The sequence below is a fragment of the Maniola jurtina genome, chromosome 5, assembly GCF_905333055.1.
Source record: "Maniola jurtina chromosome 5, ilManJurt1.1, whole genome shotgun sequence".
NCBI lineage: Eukaryota > Metazoa > Arthropoda > Insecta > Lepidoptera > Nymphalidae > Maniola > Maniola jurtina.
In genome coordinates this window covers 10,097,656-10,118,428 of record NC_060033.1, presented here as the reverse complement: position 1 = coordinate 10,118,428, position 20,773 = coordinate 10,097,656, and the positions used below count along the sequence as shown (strand labels likewise).

At 36.6% G+C, this 20,773-nt stretch overlaps 1 protein-coding gene across 2 annotated transcripts in view; it reads right to left on the bottom strand.

Annotated features, from left to right (window-relative positions):
• Positions 1-6,239: 6,239 nt before the first annotated feature.
• Positions 6,240-20,773, bottom strand: part of LOC123865648 — a 131,846-nt gene continuing 117,312 nt past the window's right edge. Inside the window, exons 7-8 of one of the 2 annotated variants that reach the window (XR_006796013.1) lie at positions 15,595-15,599; positions 6,240-6,252 (exon numbers count right to left, since the gene is read on the bottom strand). The gene's annotated coding sequence lies outside the window, so the exon portion shown is untranslated. Of the gene's footprint in view, positions 6,253-11,931; positions 11,943-15,594; positions 15,600-20,773 lie in introns of those variants that run through there. The other variant, XR_006796014.1, reaches the window with a different exon arrangement.

Sequence of the window (20,773 nt, the reverse complement as noted above, 5' to 3'; positions counted from 1 at the left end):
CAGCCTTTTTAGGAATTGTATACAATTCCTAGATTTAATATATTTCCGGTAACATAAATAATAAATATTGTATCGAATCTACTAAACTGAAGAAATACTTTTAAATATTTTTATGTTTAAAAAACGCAGTGTTCCCTCAAAAAGTCCGTCATTAAAGTCAATTGTTGTTTACAATAAGGTCACATTTTTTCCCAGGGGTCACGACTTAGGAGAGCACAGAAAAACAATTTGTTTATTGATCTTTATTTTATTTATATTTACTTATTTCTACGTAACAGTTGAGTCTTTCTGGTGTGCGCGCTTTGCAATTATTGAGGTTCTAGGATCCCACTAGGATTGAATCAGTTTAAGAAATGGAAATTTGCTCAAATTGTTAACTAACACCCTAGTTTTTTCTAGTGAAGATGTGCATGTTTTTGTCATATTAGTGATTCGCTAGGATTCTTTGCGAGTGGAACCCCAAAAATCAAAATCAGTCAGCTTGGGCAGGTGCTCACGTCGGACCGGCGCCAGTTGTTTGCCGACCACTCCCGACCGCCCCCGCTTTCTGCCGCCCCAGTACTTTAGCTCGAGCAAACAATATGGATTGGCGAAAAAAATCTAAATAATCATCAAGGTCGGTTCGCTCATTCTTGGTTTTCTTACTCTACGGAATTGAGTACTGAAAAAAATTGAAAGTGTAGCTTTACTTTCCTTTATTTTCATTCTTTTAAGCTGATAGCTATATTTTCAATCCTAGAACCCTCATGGGGTGCTTGAGCACCCCTAGCATTAAGTTTTCTTATTATCTTATTATTTATATATTATCTGAGTTTATTGTGGGCTCTTCTCAGACTTGGGCGCGTTTGGAACCCTCGTAGCTTTAATTTCAAGTAACGTAATTAATTATCACCACTATATCGTACAAGTTTAACAATTTCGACCATCAAAAGGAGTACAATTGTACCTACTTTGAATAAATGATTTTGACTTTGACTTTTTGACTTTTTATCGATCTTGCACACGCAGCACAATAAGTATTGTGCGCCCGCGTGTTTTACCTTACTGTCATGCATTTCGGCTCGGTCCATCATGCGTCGACAGAAGAAATTTGCATTATCCTCGTTGGTTGCGGGGTGCTCGAAGATATCCCGGTGTAAGTTTTATTCCTTATCTTTTTGAGATGAAGATTGTAATTTGACGAAAAACAAGGGCAGAAGATAACTGCCATCACTGCTGGTTTAGATTGTGATAGTACCTAGTGCTAATTAGATGACTGCCTGAATTGCTTCAAAATTTACGATGACCCAGAAACCTAAAGTTTGTCAAGTGCCTAAGCTCTATAATGTTCCTAAGGTAAGATTTGTCGAAAAAAAAGTTGGACTGATTCGTGTCACATTATTTGAAAAAATGTCAACAGAATGCAAACAAAAATATCTACAAAATGCATTTATAGTATGCAATTGATGTAGGTACAGATAAATAGCTTCATTTTCTAAAAATAAAGGCATAAAAGTTTGGGGTCTTCCGGCATATGCACCGGTTTCATAAACTAAGTAGGTACATACCTATTTTTTAGCTAGAGAAAATAATAACTTTTAGAAAAACAAAGTCTTTATAATCGCCACAAATATAGCGGGAGGCTATTAAATTTCGTTAATGGATGATCAAATTAAAAACCGAATCATACCCCAAAAATGGCGGCGAACGACCATTATACTGTTTGTTCTATTAAAAGGGGCAATGGAAACAAACAAGGACCCTTCCTCACTGTTTGGGGAGTGCTCAATTGGGAGGCGATTCACGAAAAATAACGAGCATGTTGCATTAGCCTACCTACTCCTACTTTTAGCTGCTAACTACGCAAAAGTAGAGGTGTATACGAAACTGTTACTTAGTAAAAGCCTTGTTTGTAGATATTTTGTAGGATGATCGAGGAGTTAGCATTAGGAAATACTAATTGACAATTTTAACTGGGAACTTACTTATTTAACATTTTTTTACCCCGACCCAAAAAGAGGGGTGTTATAAGTTTGACGTGTGTATCTGTGTATCTGTGTATCTGTCTGTGGCATCATATCTCCTAAACTAATGAACCGATTTTAATTTAGTTTTTTTTTTGTTTGAAAGGTGGCTTGATTGAGTTTGAAGGCGGCCGTTTGAAAGTTATCAGCTCTTTTCTAGTTACTGTATGTAACCTTCACTTGTCGGCGGTGTTATAAATTTAATTTATTTAATTTATACTTGTTTACAATAATAGAATTAAACAGAGATAGCTCGCGCTCTATAATAATACTTCTGTTATTATCATAATTAAGAGTAGATAAAGGGGAAAAGAGGATCGCAATATACTTAAAATTAATCCTGTAATGTGCCACGTGGCGAGTGATTGTGTTATAGGCAAAGACCTCTAACGAGACGTACCATGACTATACCGATCTATCAACGCAAAACCATGGACGAAATAAAATTCGTCCACGCGCACAACCTTAAACCGCTGAAAGGTAAATACTAACAGTAGATTCGTATCTCGATCTTAATAAAATATTCGTCTATTTGAACATAGGCACTTACCAAAAACGATTTTGGACCCAAGTCGTTACAAAGTTGAACATCTGTATTATACAACTTTTACGCACTTTAACACTGGAATTCATAGTCAAGATAGGGACTTCTTCAGAGGACGATATAAACGACATATTATTGTTTTCTTGGTATTTAAGTAGGTACATACGAAAAGATCGGTTAAAAATGAAGAATAGGTGTTTTAGAATATTTGGGAATTCAACCTCCTTCAAGTAGTTTTACAGAAAATGTGGTTACAATCGCAATGAATCCTAATATGTAAATAGTTTTGTAAGGAGGTATATCTAGATTTGTAAACGATCATAACATAACGGATTTCCTACGTTAACGAAGCAGGCACGAAAATCATTGTTCGGGTCTGACCTAGATTGTTGTACCTATTCGAGACCTTAGGTTTGCTAAAAAGGAGTTTACCAAGGCATAACTCTATTAAAACACTAGTTAAACACAACACATCTATTAAAGTGTCATCTTGTGTCATAAAATTGAATCGCCTGAAAACAATCGGAATGGTCGTTACAATAGAATATACATTCTGTCTTTATTGGGTTACAGTACAAAATCGAGAATTTTATCATAAAGTCTAAATATACAGCGTGTTCTAAGTTACGCAGGCTCACCGCCACCACAAATGTGACCGCAGTGGGCCGTCACACGGCTTATTCAATGTAAGGAAGGAAACAAAAAAAAAATACCTACATAAAAAGAACTCGGTTCAAAAGTTGGTTAAATAAACAATTATTAAGAAAAATATACGTATTTGGGGATTATTTGATTATGATAAAATATGATTATTAAAATAGGACACGTGTATTGGCCACCTAGTAGATATCATAATGAAATATTTATTATTTTATGACGATAAGTTACTGACCCAATCAATAGAGGCAGAAAAATCGTAAGTTTATTTAAAAGGTTTTTACTAGTAGGTATGTACGAAAAACTCGTAACTTAAAATCTTATCTTTACATAGATGATGTTTGCGACTTCGTCTGTGTTCAGTTTAAGTTTTTAAATAGGTACTTTTTGATTTTCCGGGATAAAAGCAGCCTATGTCCTCAAGGTCAAGGTATGCAAGCTACCAGTATGCATGGGTCCCGGTATGAACCCAATTTCTTCCAAATTAATTAAACTGGTGGGTTGTTAAAAGCTAGCAGATAAACAGGGAGACAGACACACTTTTGCATTTATAATATTACTAGCTGATGCCTGCGACTTCGTCCGCGTGGATTTAGGTTTAGGAAAAATCCCGTGGGGACTCTTTGATTTTCGGGGATAAAAGTAGCTTATGCTTTTAAAATGTCTTTATTATACCCATACAAAAATCACGTCAATCTGTTGCTCCATAGCGACGTGATTGAAGGATAAACTAACAAACAAACAGCATTTAGGTATAATATGGATATTGGGTAGTGAGAAGGATCGAAGTATCACTTATTTTTCACAATGGAATCTGATATTTTCATAATTACAGCGTTAACTTAAGATAATTACCAACCCACTACTTGTTTTCTTTTTTAGTCTAGCTATAATGTAACGGACGCAGTCAAGGGATGCAAGCGGAGGCTGAAATCGATATACCATCTAGTGGTTGAGGCTAATACGGTTTCCGGGGTAGGTAGGCAATAGGCATCTTCTTTAATATGAAATATCTTTTTACATTTTTATTTTCCCAGTGTACCTGCGCTAATGATATTTTTTATGCTCGCCCGTACCTTATAACTTAATATATCTACGTAGCTCATTAGAAGTTTTTATTTATATGATAAATACCTATCCAGATAATATTTTTAAGCAAAAAACTCCTGAAAATACGGTTATTAGAGGAAGTCATACTAAAATCGTAAAGATGAGAAACTCTACATTAGGTACCTCTATTGTATAATGCATTCGATTATATTTTACGAACGTTATGCGAACTTTTCTTTACCAGCCTTTTTAATTTTTTTAAGATGAATGTTTTTAATTTCACGTACAAGATTCATTGACGCTGAACAAAGTAAAATTGAGGTAAATGTTTCGTCGAAAGAATTCCTCAAGAGCGGAAGCGTACGAAAATATACCTACGTAAAAAACGCAGCCTGTATATCAAGTTACCGTGCATCTGGTTTTAGTGGAAATTGGAGCAGTTTTTAAACGAGTGTTTTATTTTAATCGCCTTGCTGGTTATGAGCGCCCAGTGCCAAATTGTCATTAATGTAATTTATAATAATGATTTTTACCTTATAAAGCAATTAATTAATTAAAAAATTACATATAATTTTTATTCATATTAATTAAAGTACCTAGTAAAAGCTATAGAAAAACTATAACGAGGCCCACTTTTACAAGCTACAATTAAAAACAAGACTCAGAATATAGAAAGTTGATCGAAATAATGCTTTTTGATACTTTTCTTTTTCTGTGACATGAAACTCTAAATTAAAAATAATGGGTTTAAGGTTTAGATTTTCAAAACTATTTAGGAACTTTCATGGGGAACTTTTAACGATGCAGTCACGTGACTTCATTTATTTTGACAGATGATTTAACGCATGGGGAAGCGAGGCTCAAGCCTGCATTCACAAAACCTCTTGCTTCGTTTTAACATTATGGTTTAAGGTGCATGCGACAGATCTGCCCGCGAAATTCAAACTCAATTTGGTTTTTTACAATTTGTAAACAAAGGAGGCGGCGCTATAATTGCGCCAATGGCAGTATCATCCTCATGGGTTTATATAAAAATCTTTACTTGAAAGGGTCCAGTTTAAGAAATTAGCTTTAGTATCGAGTAATTTGTGAGTAACTCATGTCAAACTCATTATTTTGACTAATTTCTTAAACTGAACACTTTCAAGTAAAGATTTTTATGTAATCCTATAAAGATGATACCGCCACTGCCGCAATTAGAATGCCATAAGCCTACTTTGTCGTATTAATTAATTAAATAATTTACAAATTGCGAAAAACCAAATTAAATTTTCATTTGCATTAGGTATATCGACCGTTTAGTTAGAATAGTAGGTAATGTACTATAATATAAAGTAGCTGTGTGTTGTTATCACAAAGACTTGCTTGTAAAATAATGTGACAGATTATACAAAATGGCTTTTGTTCGATATCAACAAAGGAGGTGTGTTAAGAGGCACGTGACTCGCCATTATTCGATGAAAAGACCATAATTAATGGGAAAATACACCACGGGTATAACATACAGGAGCTTAGGGGTCTGTTGATGTTTAATTAACCATAGTTTGATGGTTAATTTGGAGTGCTAAAACGAATAGCTTCGTTAATGAAATATTTTTCGTATCGTAGGTACCTTAAGATTAAACTACCATATTCGTACTTTGTGTACATAGCTGCAAATTGTATCGTACCAATTGCCATAAAGTGTAAAGATAGCTATCTATCTTATGGTCTTATCAGATAAAGACATTATTAGGTCAGATATTAAACAACGTTTTGAACCGCTGGTAGAGCAAAAGCTATTTAAAGACTAAATTATCCTGGAACCAACCACTTAATTTAACGGTAATTCGTATAATTACGTCCTACCCGTCCTACTGAATAAGTCCAGCCTGAACATACCCTTTTATTTAGTAAATGCCTTTAAAGAAAACCTCAGGCAAATAACTTTTTTTGCACTCGGAACACCCAGTAGGCACAACACATTAAATTCTCATTAGTAATGTACCTAAGTACCTACTTTTTCTTTTTTAGAGATCCTTACTAAAATCCATACTATCCATCTTTACTGATATTCAATTCAAACACGAAAATGTGTCTGTGTGTTGGTCTGTTACCTATGCATGGCTCAACATCTGAATCAATTCTATCGAAATTTAAGGCACAAGATCACTGAGATGCATTCTGGGGGTCTACAGCCCTAGTATGATTCGCAATCATCACTAAATAGCTAACACTCTTTCGCTATTGGTCGAAATCTATTGTCATTGATAGAATATTGTAGAGTTCAACCAATAATTATATGCAGCATAAGCAACTTTATCACAAGGGATCTGACAGACGCATATAGGATACTTTTATAGTCAAAAATTACAAAGTTATTTTTAAAAAACCTAAACCCACGTGGACAATATTACAGGCCTTATGCATTTGCCGATTCAGAAGTACGTGTAAAAATTTGTTTGAGTAAAAATATTTTCCATTTCTATTTTAGCTATATTTAGAGTCAAAACCATCGAACGTTACCTGATGATGTCATTATTATGCAGCTATATTATGCTATACCTACGGACTTTTTTCAAAAAGTATACTGTAATTATTGCCTAAATTCTACATAGCTAGAAACAATGTATCACATACCTAATTAGGAAAAATAATACCTATAAATAATTTAGATAGCTGTCCTATTTAATTAAAGATAATTGTTCTGCAGTTTCAACAACGGAACCAGCACACGTTAGCTCTACTCTCATGCACTTACCCGGTATTATTTGCATAAATTATTTGCTCGTTGGCCAAAGACAAAAACGTACGACATTTTTCATTTAAAACCACCTGTTTTATAGCAAATATTGCATTGAATTTGACTTATGCAAACCATAAATTACCGGTTAGTCGGCAAATATTTAAACCAATAAAGAGTTTATTTATGGCAAGCTTCCAGTATTTAGGTACTTTATTTTAATTGTAGGATTTATAGTACTTCTCTATAGTTATATAGCCTACCTGATTTAAGAATAATTCACAAGATTAGTGTTTTTAAAATTAAATTAATCGATTTCAACGAAATTGTGTACAGAGATGGCTTGCATCGCGGGAATAGACTATTTTTTATCCCGGAAAATCAGAGAGTTCCGATGGGATTTTTCAAAATACACGCAGACGAAGTCGCGGGCGGTCTAGTACGTATTTCATAAAATTTGTCATCATAATCACCATCAAGTAGGTACCTACTAGTAGGTTTATCCGTCAAGTGCGTGTTTTTCAAGCACGTAGGTAATGCCCATTACAGTTAAGATCACTACCACTTGAAATAATACAATACCGATCCAATACAAACACCATCGGTTCGGACGCAGCTGACAAACAAAACATAAGGTACACGCACATAAAGTACCTAATCTTGGTGGGCGTCTAAAATGCCAAGTTCTTTATTTTCTGAAAAACCCGGATGGATATAAATAAAAATTAGATCTATTCCAAAGCTGGAGTTTCTCTACGTGATCAAATTAGCAGAGCGATTGTGTAAGGTTTGAACCATGATAGTTATTCTATTCTGAAATGAGGAAATCTGTAGCAGAACCAGAGTAGGTACCTAACCGACATAGCTCAAAGGGTTGCGAAGCAGGACTAGCAATGGACAGGGGCAGGACATATATTTCGAAAAACGATAGAATGTTGGGGTTTCAAGGTGCTGAAATGGCGATCTCGCACTGGTAGCGCATCGTTACAAGACCCTATACTAGCTTTTCTTTAAAAATAAAATATACGAGCATAGTTCTTCATTATATCTACAACTTTTCTAAAAATTATGAAAATTGGACTACATTTACGGGGGAAAAATGTTATCGCCTTTTTGTATGAAAATTAACAACTAGACTATCCTCTTTAAGACTTTGTTACTATTCAGAGATTGCGGCATTTTATGTGCCCAAATTCGGTAAGAACCGGAACACAGACGAATAAACACAGGGTGCTATAATATTGACCGAGACTCGAACCCGCGACCAACAGACAAACACAGAGGCAAACAGATTAACTATAAAACAATGGAGCGGCGGCGAAATTATGTGCTCTTATGAAGGTTTTTTCTTCCCAAAAAAAAAATAGAAATGAAGGCCGGAATACAATATTTTTAAAAAACATTTTGGACTGTGTATTTTACTGAGAAAATGTAACTTGTGTGGTATGAGATTGGTAAAAAAACAGTGATAACCTAATGGTTAAAAGTTCGCGGGGTCAGGGATTCGAACCCGCGCACGCACCTTACATTTTCGGAGCTTTGTGCGTTTTAAGTATTAAATAATTAGTTGGGTAATTTACTTAATGATTGATGGTGAAGGAAAACATCGTGAGAAAACCTGCATAACTGAGAGTGTAACTAACTCCATAATGTTCTCCACACTTGGCAAATGTGGTAGACTAAGTATACGGCCAAATCCCTTCTCATTCTGAGAGAAGGTCCATGCACCCTTGTGGACCGGCGATGGATTGAATTGATAAGGTCTAGTTAAATATGTACTGGAAATAAAATATGTATAAGAATTGGTATTCCTGACCACGGTACTAGATTTTTAATGCAGGTTTTTTAATTTTCCAGTATTGATTTCAAAATAAAATAAACGGTCTAACGGCATCGATTTCTAATTAGGATTTGATATTTTAAAGATTTTTAACACTTTTTTACTTCAATGCAATGTCATAAATGCTTCTTATTAGGTTTCCTTCGTACTCAATAGGTAAGCTTTTTGAAGCGATTTTTCTCGCTTTTGTTCGAAATTTTATTTTTATATTTTGTAAATGTACCTAATATTAATGGTGATTAACAAAAGACCAATACCTGTGATTTTTTGTTATTTTTGTGGTTACTTACGTGGCTGTTCTTACAGAGATAATATATTTTGTATTGTCGTCAACTAGCATTCCCTACTCGTGGTAGATGCTTTTGAAGTTTGGACGATTCAAAAGTAGGTACTTGTTAAAATTTAATTGAAAATATATATTTTGAATTTGAATTTGACTGATAGATGTTCACTGCTCGACATAGGCATAGGTTTGTTTGAGAGAACCGCCTGTATTCAGTGGCTCCCTATGGCCTTGATATCATCGGTGTGTCCAAACTTCGGACTTTATTCGTGTTGATTTAGGTTTTTAAAAATCCCGTGGGAACTCTTTGATTTTCCGCAATAAAAAGTAGCCAATAATACTTTCCAGGTTATGCCCATTACATATGAAAAAATTATATTTATCCGTTGCTCCTTTTTGCGATGTGATTGAAAGACAAATCAATAAACAACAAACAAAAAAAACTCACATTCGCATTTAAAATATGGATAGTGAATTCGCCGTCGCGTCGGTGAAACGACCGTCCGCTGTCTGACCATGAGTTATTTGATTGTTTGGTACCTACTACAGCAGTTAAGTAGAACATCGCTTAGCTTCAGCACGGCTTCTGCAGTCAGACCGCAGAGCCACTTCACCGGTCACAGCCCGGCGCGACATACAGTCTATCATATTACAAGTCGGTAAAACGACACTCCGTCACACAGCGTGACGACACGGACACGCTTCGAAACTCTGTTTACCTATAAACCTGTTTAATTTGACGGTACTGTCAGTGATCGCACTGTCTATAACACCTTATTTATTTTTAAAAGTTTAAAAACATGTCTCTTAAGTCTTGACCCATTCTGACCTTTCTATAAGCCTCTATGACCTTTCTATCAAACCTCATATCATCATTTAATATACCTAAGCGCGAATGTTTTTGCCTGTTTATTACCTTTTACACACGTCAAGCTTATATAAGACCCCTCGTTTTGGGTCGGGGGTTGCCGTTCTATTTTAGGTATGTATCTACAAGACTGAAGGTAAGTAGAACTAGGAAGTAAGAAATATTTATAATTTTTTTTATTTTCTTTATAAACAACGTAAAACTTGGCATGAAGAAGCCGCAAAAAAAAATATACAAAATGCCTTAATTTTCAAACCGACTACCGAGACGATCCTTAACTTAAAAAGTAAAAGCCACAATTTGTTTGGCTTCGCAACCCTTCTGAGGGAAAACAGAGGAAATGTATACCGACAGAAGCCACGCAGGAGGCGCCTCCCCTAGTTTTGTGTAAATTAAAAGCTTAAAATATGTTTTCTTTTAACGTCAGACAATATTTTATCTATAGGAAGTGTTGTGTGGAGTATTTTAGTTTTATGAAAAAAGTGATTCTAGGATGGATAGGATGCCAACGGGACTAAGGTTGAAATATATAGAGTGCACTTTGACTTTGCTTAGTCTTAAGCTTCAGTTAAAACGAGACAGATTTAATATGCCAGCCGAACTGTCTCGTTTTAACGTGTCTTAAGTCTGAACAAAGTCAAAGTGCGGTCTATAGATCTCAGCCTAAGCCTCCGCTGTCCATCCGTCCATTCGTCTGTCCGTCAACGAGCTGTATCTCATGAACTGTAATAGAGAGTCAAAATTTTCACAGAATGTGTATTTCTATTGCTGCTATAAATAATACCTGATGAAAATTTCAAAATAGCCACCGAGAAATAGGAATATTTTTATTACAAGTAGTTTCAAATCGTGAAATGCTGTCATTGGTTCAGAATGTCCTTTTTACCATAAAAAAAAATAAAGAGAAAAGAAAAGGTTGCTCTTTTCAAACATCATCATCTGAACTCATTGCTGGCTCACTACTGAGCGGTCTCCTCTCAGAATGAAAGGATGTTGGCTATAGTCCACCAAGATGGTAAGTGTGGATTGGCAGACTTCACAAATTTTGGAGAATGTCATGAAGAACTCTCCTCCTCCTTTCCTCACGATGTTATCCTACACCGTTAAAACAAGTGTTTCAAATGCACGTAGCTCCGAAAAGTTAGAAGGAACCCTGGAACCCCGAGAAGGACGTCTTACCCACTATAGGCTTGTGATTTAAAACCTATCTTTCCACGTAAACGTAGAGCTGGCCGTAGACGAACATCCTGGCTTAAGAACCTTTGCCAGTGTACAAGGTCACTGTTTAGGTGCCAGCGGTGAACAAAATCCAGTTAGCCTTAATGATTGCCAACCTCCGATAGGAGATGTCACTAGAAAAAGAAGGAGAAGACTGTATCTATCCACTATCCACTAGACCGAATTTCGTGCAGAATAGTAGGATAAAATTTAATTGTAATATATCGTGTTCCAAATTGGCCTATTATCCCCATTTCAAGAACCTCTACAATATAAAATGAACAATGCAACAACAGGACACTTTCATCATCTCCAACCGCCCGTGTGCTCTTGACTGAGTAAAAGTGATTTTCAAGTAGATACGTAGGTAAGAACATAATCACGCAAAAAAATAATTACTCTTTTTAGGGTTCCGTATCTCATAGAAAAAGGAACCCTTAAAAACTTTGTTATCTGTCTGTTTGTGTGTTAAGTCCGTCAAGAGAATCAAAACCTATATAGAGTAAGTATTTTCCGTTGACGTAAAATCATGGAATTTGGCAGGTAAGAGCAATGTCTTAGGTAGGTATACTTACTTAGCATTTGAAATTGAAAAATCCGAAAGCTGTGAATTTGTTAAGTAGGTAAGTACTTAGGTACTTTTTTTTGTGATGTAACCATTACAGAAAAGTGTGAGGTGAGGTAGGTATGGTACGGAACCCTTCGTGCGTGAGTCCGACTCACACGTGACCGGTTTTTTTCTATTCGTACCTATCTACTAGTAAGTACTTTCACGGATTATTTAAATTTTAAAGAATAGAATTTTCATCGGCGTTAAACTCAAAGTTTGATCCGTAGTTGACTGTAATTTTACGTAGAACAGAAAAATAACCTTAATCCATTAGAAATACATACAAAACCAGCTTTTCAAGGTTGATACTTTTTAAGATACCTTCAGACGCTCTTACTAACCAGTGCCTTTGGTTGAATACTTACAATGAGTTCAGTTGTCCGTAGAATTCGATAATTATGCAACTTAAAATGGCTGCATTGTTGCTTGGCGCCAACTTTTGCGTCACCCGACGCGCATACATTCCTATTAAGTCATATATTAGGTAGGTATTAAGTGCTTTATTTGATTAATAATTGTTATTTATTTATTATTTATTTATTTTACATCCATACAGCTGCCAGCATATAGTAAGCCGTCATCCTAGTTATCATAATGATACATAGATATATAGTTATTCATTTATGTCTATTGTCTAATTAATATCTTACTTGTCTAATGTACTAGTCTGCTAAAACATTACACCACTTATACTTATCTACCTCATATAGGTCACAAATACACAAAAGATAGTATTATTATACCGCTGCCAACACTTCGACTCCATTTCCTATCTAAACTAATACGAACATCCCCCGTTTCCCCGTTTTGTGAATCTAAAATTATACAAACTAGAGCCGACGGGGGTAACCTGATACTTCTGCCCCCTCTGGGGGTAACGCGGAACGTATGCCGCTCAATACTGAATAGTGGACCGGCTTATGCAAGAGAGAGCTTGGCACTATGAAATCACTTTAAAAAATTGATTATTAACTACTTATTACTTTTTGGTTACCTAGACCTATCCGGCAATAGGTAGGTAAATAGGTTATAATATCACACATCGAGCTTTAGAAAGTGTCGAGATAATCGGCAGCTTTGGCTTCGTACTTAGTTCGTAATGTGCTCTCCGAAACCCGGAGCAAACCAAAATTCGGACCTCAAAAGTCGAACACCCATCGAGTTACCAAATTGGGTCAACGTTGCTTAACAATCGCATTTATGTATATGTGTGTTGTCACAACTAGGCCACACGTCCCTCCCATATGCTTCAAAAAAATCAAAAAAAAAAAAATGTTGCCGAACTGAATACATATATACTTAGCATAATAAATAATAATATAAATAAAATAATAAAGCATAATATTTATATAGGTCCTATAATGTTTGTTAAGAAATCGCTTTAGTGATAAGGTCAGGTCACCTTTTGTGTGCTATTATTATTAATTATTTCTTAAGTAAGTAAGTAATTTTACTTTTTACTTTAAATGAGTAAACGAAAAATGGTTGCATCCAACATAACGCCGTCCCAGCAAGGTGCAGGCCTCAGTACAATCACTTACGCAATTGTTTAAACAATGCAGTAATAAAATATCAGATTACGAATAAATGCGCATCCCGCCACCATTGTGCGTATAGGGGCAGACTCCGATGCGCTTTTAGAACTGGGTAATTATACACGAGGCATGCTGTGTTATACGACATTTTTATTATTTTTTCATTTTTGCAGATGCCACTTGAAACTATGATGAGGTACCTATGCTAGGTAATAAGATATACAATCGATAGATAGATTTCAGGAATATGTTGAAAGTATTTAGGTACTTAGTCAAAATTCTCAGCACTTAGGTAGGCGTTAAGTATAAAAGTTTCCTTAGGTATACTAATTCATACAATATTAATTATTATTATAAATGCGAAAGCGTGTGTGTGTGTGTGTGTGTGTGTGTGTGTGTGTGTGTGTGTGTGTGTGTGTGTGCGTGTGTGTGTGTGTGTGTGTGTGTGTGTGTGTGTGCGTGTGCGTGTGTGTGTGTGTGTGTGTGTGTGTGTGTGTGTGTGTGTGTGTTTGTGTATGTCTGTTTGTCTGCTAGCTTTTTACGGCCCAACCGTTTTTAGGATTCCGTAGCCAAATGGCAAAAAAAGGGAACCCTTATGGATTCGTCATGTCTGTCTGTTCGTCCGTATGTCACAGCCACTTTATCCGAAACTATAAGAACTACTCTTGAAACTTGTTAAGTAGATATGTATTCTGTGAACCGCATTAAGATTTTCACACAAAAATAGAAAAGAAACAGTAAATTTTCCCCATACTTAGTACTGAAACTCAAAATTTTTTTTTCATCAAACCTGTAGGTACGTGTGGGGAGCATCTATGAATAAGTCTTCAAAAATGATATTGAGGTTTCTAATATCAGTTTTTTCCAAACTGAATAGCTTGCGCAAGAGACACTTCCAAAATGGTATAGTGTCCCCCCCCCCCGTATCTTCTAAAATACGAGAAAGATAAAACTAAAAAAAATATATGATATAGGTACATTACCATACAAACTTCCACCGAAAATTGGTTTGAACGAGATCTAGTACCTAAGTAGTTTTTTTTTAAATAAAACTTAATTTAAAAAAATACACTAAGTATTATTAAAACATCGACCAAAGTTACAACGAACTACAAGAACTTTCATATGATGTTACTTGCTGCTACGGAACCCTTCATGGGCGAGTCCGACTCGCACTTGGCCGCTTTTTGATTTTACCGAGGTAGCACAGGACTAGACCTAAATCTATCCAGCAGTGGACGATGATGACAGAAATAGCTTATATTCCGGCTTATAATATATTAATAGCTTTGATTCTTATAATTTTCCGGGATAAAGAGTACTTAGTCCATGTTATTTATATGTACTTAGATAGGTGTCTTTAACTAGGTGCATATAAATACTTATACCTACCTTTAAAATCACGTCGATCCGTTGCTTCGTTTCGCTGCGACGTGATTGAAGGACAAACCAACAAACAAACTCACTACAGTATTTAGGTACCTATAACATGGGTAGAATATCATTGGGCTACCCAAGGTACGTATTTATGAAATTTCCAATGAATTGTTATCATCCCCGATCGACACCCAAAGATTACGGGCCACACGCATTTTCACACATCGCTAGCTAATAATAAACCATTAAATTCGATTTCGGTTAATTTATAACCGCCGTGTGGTCGGTGTTGCCAGCTACAGGCTACTTGCATTACGTCAAACCTCTTCACAACTCAAATCAGCCGGAATGGATGAAAAATGTGGCTCCGATTTTTGCGTTGCATTATTATGGGTGTTTTTTGATTCTTTAGTAGGTAGTAGGTAGGGATGGATGATGTTAATTTTTATATCAAACTTGCTTTTAAAAGCTGTCTTTTCATATTATACTGTTAATTATCTCTTTCTTATAAATATTGTTTATCAGAAAAGGTAACAAAATGTTGATAAAAGGTAAAAAGGTACCTACAACTTGTAAGTAATTTACTTAATAAAAATTAAAGTAAGTATAATTCATCATTACAGCAATATTAATATTAAAGCCGTGATAGCTAAGTGATTAAGACGTCTGTCTCCTATTCGAGAGGCAAGAGGTTCGATCCCAGGCACCCATCTGATAGGTAGGTAGACCGTATGTGTTTTCGGAGCTAATCAAGTATACGTGCGTTTTAAGCAACTAAAATACATTTTCTATAACGGTGCACGAAAATATCGTTAGGAATCTTGTATGCCTAAGAGTTCTACATAATGTTCTCAAAGGTGTTTGAAGACGGCCAATCCGCATTTGACCTAAGCTTTTCTCATAGCCACTGAACATTATAGGTAGGTGTTCTGTGCTTATAGCGGACCGGCAAATGCGTTGATCATGATCATGTTGATTAGTGATTACATTAATTTATTGTACCTAATAGGTACTTAACATAATAATTACCTAGTTGTTTTTTTATTCCACGTAGGTAGGTACCTACCTCTCATCGTGGTATAATAACGTACAGATAACAGGAGGATGTTTATTCGAGAAATTAAAATAATGACCCATCTCAGTCGCAGACTAATTACTAGGTATGTAAGTACCTTCTAGGTAACATAGCCTAGTTAGCAGTGGCGTGCACAGGGTTTATACCTAGGGTAGGTATAAGTTAGGTAGTTCCCTCTTTACTGGCGGTCATACGGAAAAATGAGCATTGAACTATTTGAATCAGGGTAAGCAGCGCTTTTGTGCCTGTATGACCTGAACGCCGCTGCTAATTAGGTCTGTACCTGCCTACCCACGTACATAATAGGTATTTTAAGTTACCTTATAGTAAGGCCATAGATCTATACCTAAATACTCAGTAAGGCACTTATTTCAGTGATAAAATTCTAAAAGTTTATCAACGAAATCATTCTCATTAAGCAGGTAGGTAAGTAGTACTTAGGTAGCTGTATATAGAGGCCTATTTTCAAAGTAGCACATGCTTCGCGCGAATTTTTACTTCAAAGAACCACAGGTTGGTAAGGTTAGATCCAAAATTGTCTCTATCCTATTATTCTCTATTCTATTTTAAGCCTATTTTATTGCCTAGGTAGCTATTTATTTTATTTATTACATATATATATATATATATATATATATATATATATATATATATGTAATAAATAAAATATATAAGTAATATATATATATATATATATATTTTACTTATATATTTATATTTATTCGAATGTTAATTTTTTAATAAAAAAGGTCGTAGAAGTTTTCTTAAAAATTCGACATTAATTGAATCTTACTTTTATGCTGAATAGCCAGTCAGTTGGCGTCGGGGCGCCAGCCAGGTAACCTCCCAGTGTGCCTGGATGCTGCTGGTCCCTTTTGGATGCGTCCGAGGGGAAGAGCATCAGTGTTCGGGCCGGTGCGCCCCGGTAACATGGCTAATAATTTCTCTTCGGAGATATTGTTGGCTATGGCTAATGATCTGGCAGGAGGGGAGGTTTCTCCGCGTGTCCCTCTGACTAGCAGAGGGCACAGTGGACGAAGCGGCGGAAGGGACGAGGGCGACGTGCGCGTCCCAAGGTCGGGGGACGCACTTCGTTGGTACGTCACGGAGGTGCGGTGTTGGGGACCGAGCAGGTCCCCGGTGGAGGGTCTGCCTCGGCAGACGTCGCTGGCTGGGTCGCGGTTGTTTGCTTCGGCCGTTCCCGTGACCCAGTCGCCAGGCGACGCGCAGTAGCGCCGCTGGGGTTTAGTGGGTATTCCGGTCGCCTCTCGGCCGGCGAGTCCCACATACCCTCCCTCCGGGGGGGATGCGTAAATGCATTCCCCAGCGTCAACAAAAAAAAAAAAAAAAAGTCAGTTGGCGTCGCCTCGGCGCCATCATCATCTAGGGATAATCCCTATTTGTTGTCTGTGTGTGCAGGAATTTATTTATTTTTGCGCTCTTCACGCGCATTTGCACGGATTATTTTAATTTGCGATGAACGTTGCGAGATAAACAAATAGTTTATGCTGATTTAAGTTTGCTTCTTTTTTGTTTTAGATGTTTTGAGTTAAGTAAGTAGGTAAAAAATGCTTTCTTAGGGCCATTAATTGAAATTCTGGTTTTTACGAGAAATATTAATTGGTATGGTTTGTAAGTTTCAAGTACAGTAGAGCCTCGATAATCCGTACTCTGAATAATCCGAACGCCGCTGTAATCCGAACTGCCGACTGCCCCTCTCTCCGTCCCTTACCGTGACCGCTGATCTTATATTTTGTTACGCAAGAGACTGACGAGTCTGGGAATGACGAGTCTTTTGTTGACAATACTTCAGCTTTAAACGTCAAGAAAATTCCTCATTCACAAGCTATATCAGCACTGAATACTTGTTTAGATTGGGCTGATGAAAATGACTTGTCTTTATCCGAAAAGATGATGCTGCGTAATTTGAGGGACAAAGCCTTTTTTTGGTCAATAAATAGAACCCGCCAAACTAAAATTGATGACTTTATGAATAAGTAACGTATTTTGTGGTTTAAATATGTGTTTTATAGTACCTGAATAAATATTTTTTGTCAAAATATATTTGCATTTTTTTAACATACTGTAATCCGAACGCTCCGTGAGTCCGAACAGGGGTTAATTTTTGGTAGTTCGGATTATCGAGGCTTATATACTGAAGTGTGTGTAGGTATGGCCTAACTAAGCCCTTCTCAATCTGAGAGGAGAACCTTTCTCAGTACTTAGGTAGTGGGCCGGCAATGTGTTGATCATGATGATAACGATGAAATAGGTAAACTAGTTACTTAGGTAGGTACCTAGACTGAGTAGGTACCTACTTACTAACAATTTTGTAATTAATCTGGAACTCCCAGGTATTACGGTAGGTAGTTACCTACCTACCTATCAAAAATCATATAAATATCTATCCAATTGTTATTCAGAAGCTCATAAATAATGATTGCATTAGTCTGTGTCGCAATTCGCAATCTTCTAAAGGTTTCATTTTTATTTGGTGTCTTTAAAAAGATTTTTCGCTTCCCCGCTCATCTCCACTAGGTAAATCCGGCGACAACAAACAAACTGACAGAGACATTCTCACTTTTAATCCTATTGTCATTATAATAGATGAGTCTGTGTCTACGATCTTCCAGTTGATATTTTAATCTATAGGTAGGCACATAAGTATAGTGAACAAATAGATCAGAAAGATAGTGAAAGAGATACCACGACTTGAGATCTTTTTGATTCCGACGAAACGACAAAGTATCCGACGTTTTTTTTTAAATTTATAAAGACTCAGCTAAGCGCTTGGCTGCAATCAGAGTGCGCCCAGCAGGTCTATGTCTATTTAGCTCTTCGTGTAATCGTAGCACTTTCGTAGCACTTTCGTAGCACTTTCGTAGCACTGTCGTAGCACCGTCGTCGCCTAGACAGATTTTGATGAGTTTCATGAAGCGAAAAAATGGGTTATATTTTTAGCTAGGTTTGTCATGTCATTCATACCTAAGCCCTATCATACTTCATTCAATACAGTGCACTTCAAAGAGGCAGAAAAGTATTGCTTGCCCTCAGATATACAAAAATTATTTAAAAAATCAGGTAGTTGGGTAGGTATACCCAACTACCTGATTTTCTAAATAATTTGGGTTTTAAATTTAAAGTTGGGTATACCTACCCAACTACCTGACCTATTATTATGAGCGTTACTACCTAGATAGATAGGTACCTATCAAGGTAGAAACGCTCATAATAATAGGTATTACCTTGGTAGGTGCATACTTAGGTATATAAAAATACTAGGTTATCGACTAGGTAGGTAATAAGTACCTACTAGGTAACCTATCTACTTCCAACTAAATAGGTCGATGTGAACCTACCTACTGCAGTAGAACTTACATACCCACAGTTGAAAACAAAAAAGCCAGTTTTGCAAACCACAACGTGGCGCCAGCCTTTGCAAACAAATCCTAAAATAATATTGGCAAATCAATCTGCAGTAGGTACATGTTCCAGCTATAGGCACTGGAGGCGACGCCGGCCGTGCACTCTCAAACTTCGCTAGGTCGAATCTGTGAAAATACTTTCTAATATTCTGAGAAATATTTTCATAAACTTGTCTCTGGCAGGGAAGATAAATTTTTTATTTTTAAATGTCTCGGCCCATGCTAAGTATAGTCGGGCAGAGCTAGGGTAAGCGCTCCAGTAAATGAGCAAAAGGGTCTTCATACACTTCGTCTACTGCAGTGGTCGGGCTACCTATACTTAGGTACATGTCGAAGTTAGCGCGGCACGTGAAGTCCGAAGCCTGTAAACCGTAGCTGACGTCGTCAAAATATAAAGGCACTAACCCTACCACCGTGTGTTACTTCCAATCCCGACCACCAGTTCTTTCAGTTTAATTTCCAGAGAATGATAACAGGAGCATCTTACCGGCGCGCCTCTCTTTAAGTAGGTAAGTATCTACTTACTTACTCACTACGGCGCACACTTTGGGAACCACTGCACTAGAGCAAAGGTATCCCCAACCAGAAAGTTTAGAAAATCCCTACATTAGACTAGGATTCAACCTGCGACTCCTTAAACTGTTAACTGTCAATCCACACTCTATCTTCTTAAGGTTGAGCATAACGGCTTTTAACTAAGTATTTAATTCACCTACCTTACTTAAAATTGTGCTAATAGGTAGGTACGTAGGTACCTTAAAAAGATGACACGTTAGATAAGTAAGTACGTAGGAACCTTAGATAGGTAGGTAAAATTGTTTTAAGTAAGTACCTACTTATCTTATCTATCTCTCCCTTAACGGCATCATAGTGTTGGGATCACAAATATCGCTCCAAGTACAAGATCGTACTTTATCTGTTCCTTCTAACAATCTCCCTTCGAAATTCAAATGACATTTATACAGAGGCGTGTCTCAGGCGTTATCTCTATCCACCAATCAGAATCCAAGGATCACCCTCGCAGGATAACAGTAACCTACGATTGGACCATCCATTCAAACGCGATCAATCCTTTGATCCTAGTATACGCATCTCTTTCATTTATATTTATCCTTGTATCCTTGAACGGATATCTATCTCGTTTTATATATTTGTCTCCTCGTATCGTTATCTCTTTCGTTTACATAAAAGTGGATTTGCTTGCTCTTTTTATTATTACGTTGTCGGTAATAATACTAATAATTCACGTTTGGCTTACCTATTGACTGCTTGATTTATCCACAACATAGGTAAGAACCTATCTACGATACCTAGCTATTTAAGTAAGTAGGTACCTAAGGCACATCCATAAGGACCTACTGTGGTCAAACAAAATTTTATTACCAGCTACTACAGGAGTACCTACCTGCATTGAATATTGGAGGATCAAGGCACTGAAATAAAGAATACTTGCATCTAAGTCCAACCCAGAGATAAATTACAAGTAGGTATACCTAGGTAGGTAGGTAACTTAAATAGGTACTCACTATAGCCTCTGGTCAGGCTAAACATTTAACTAGTAGCTTT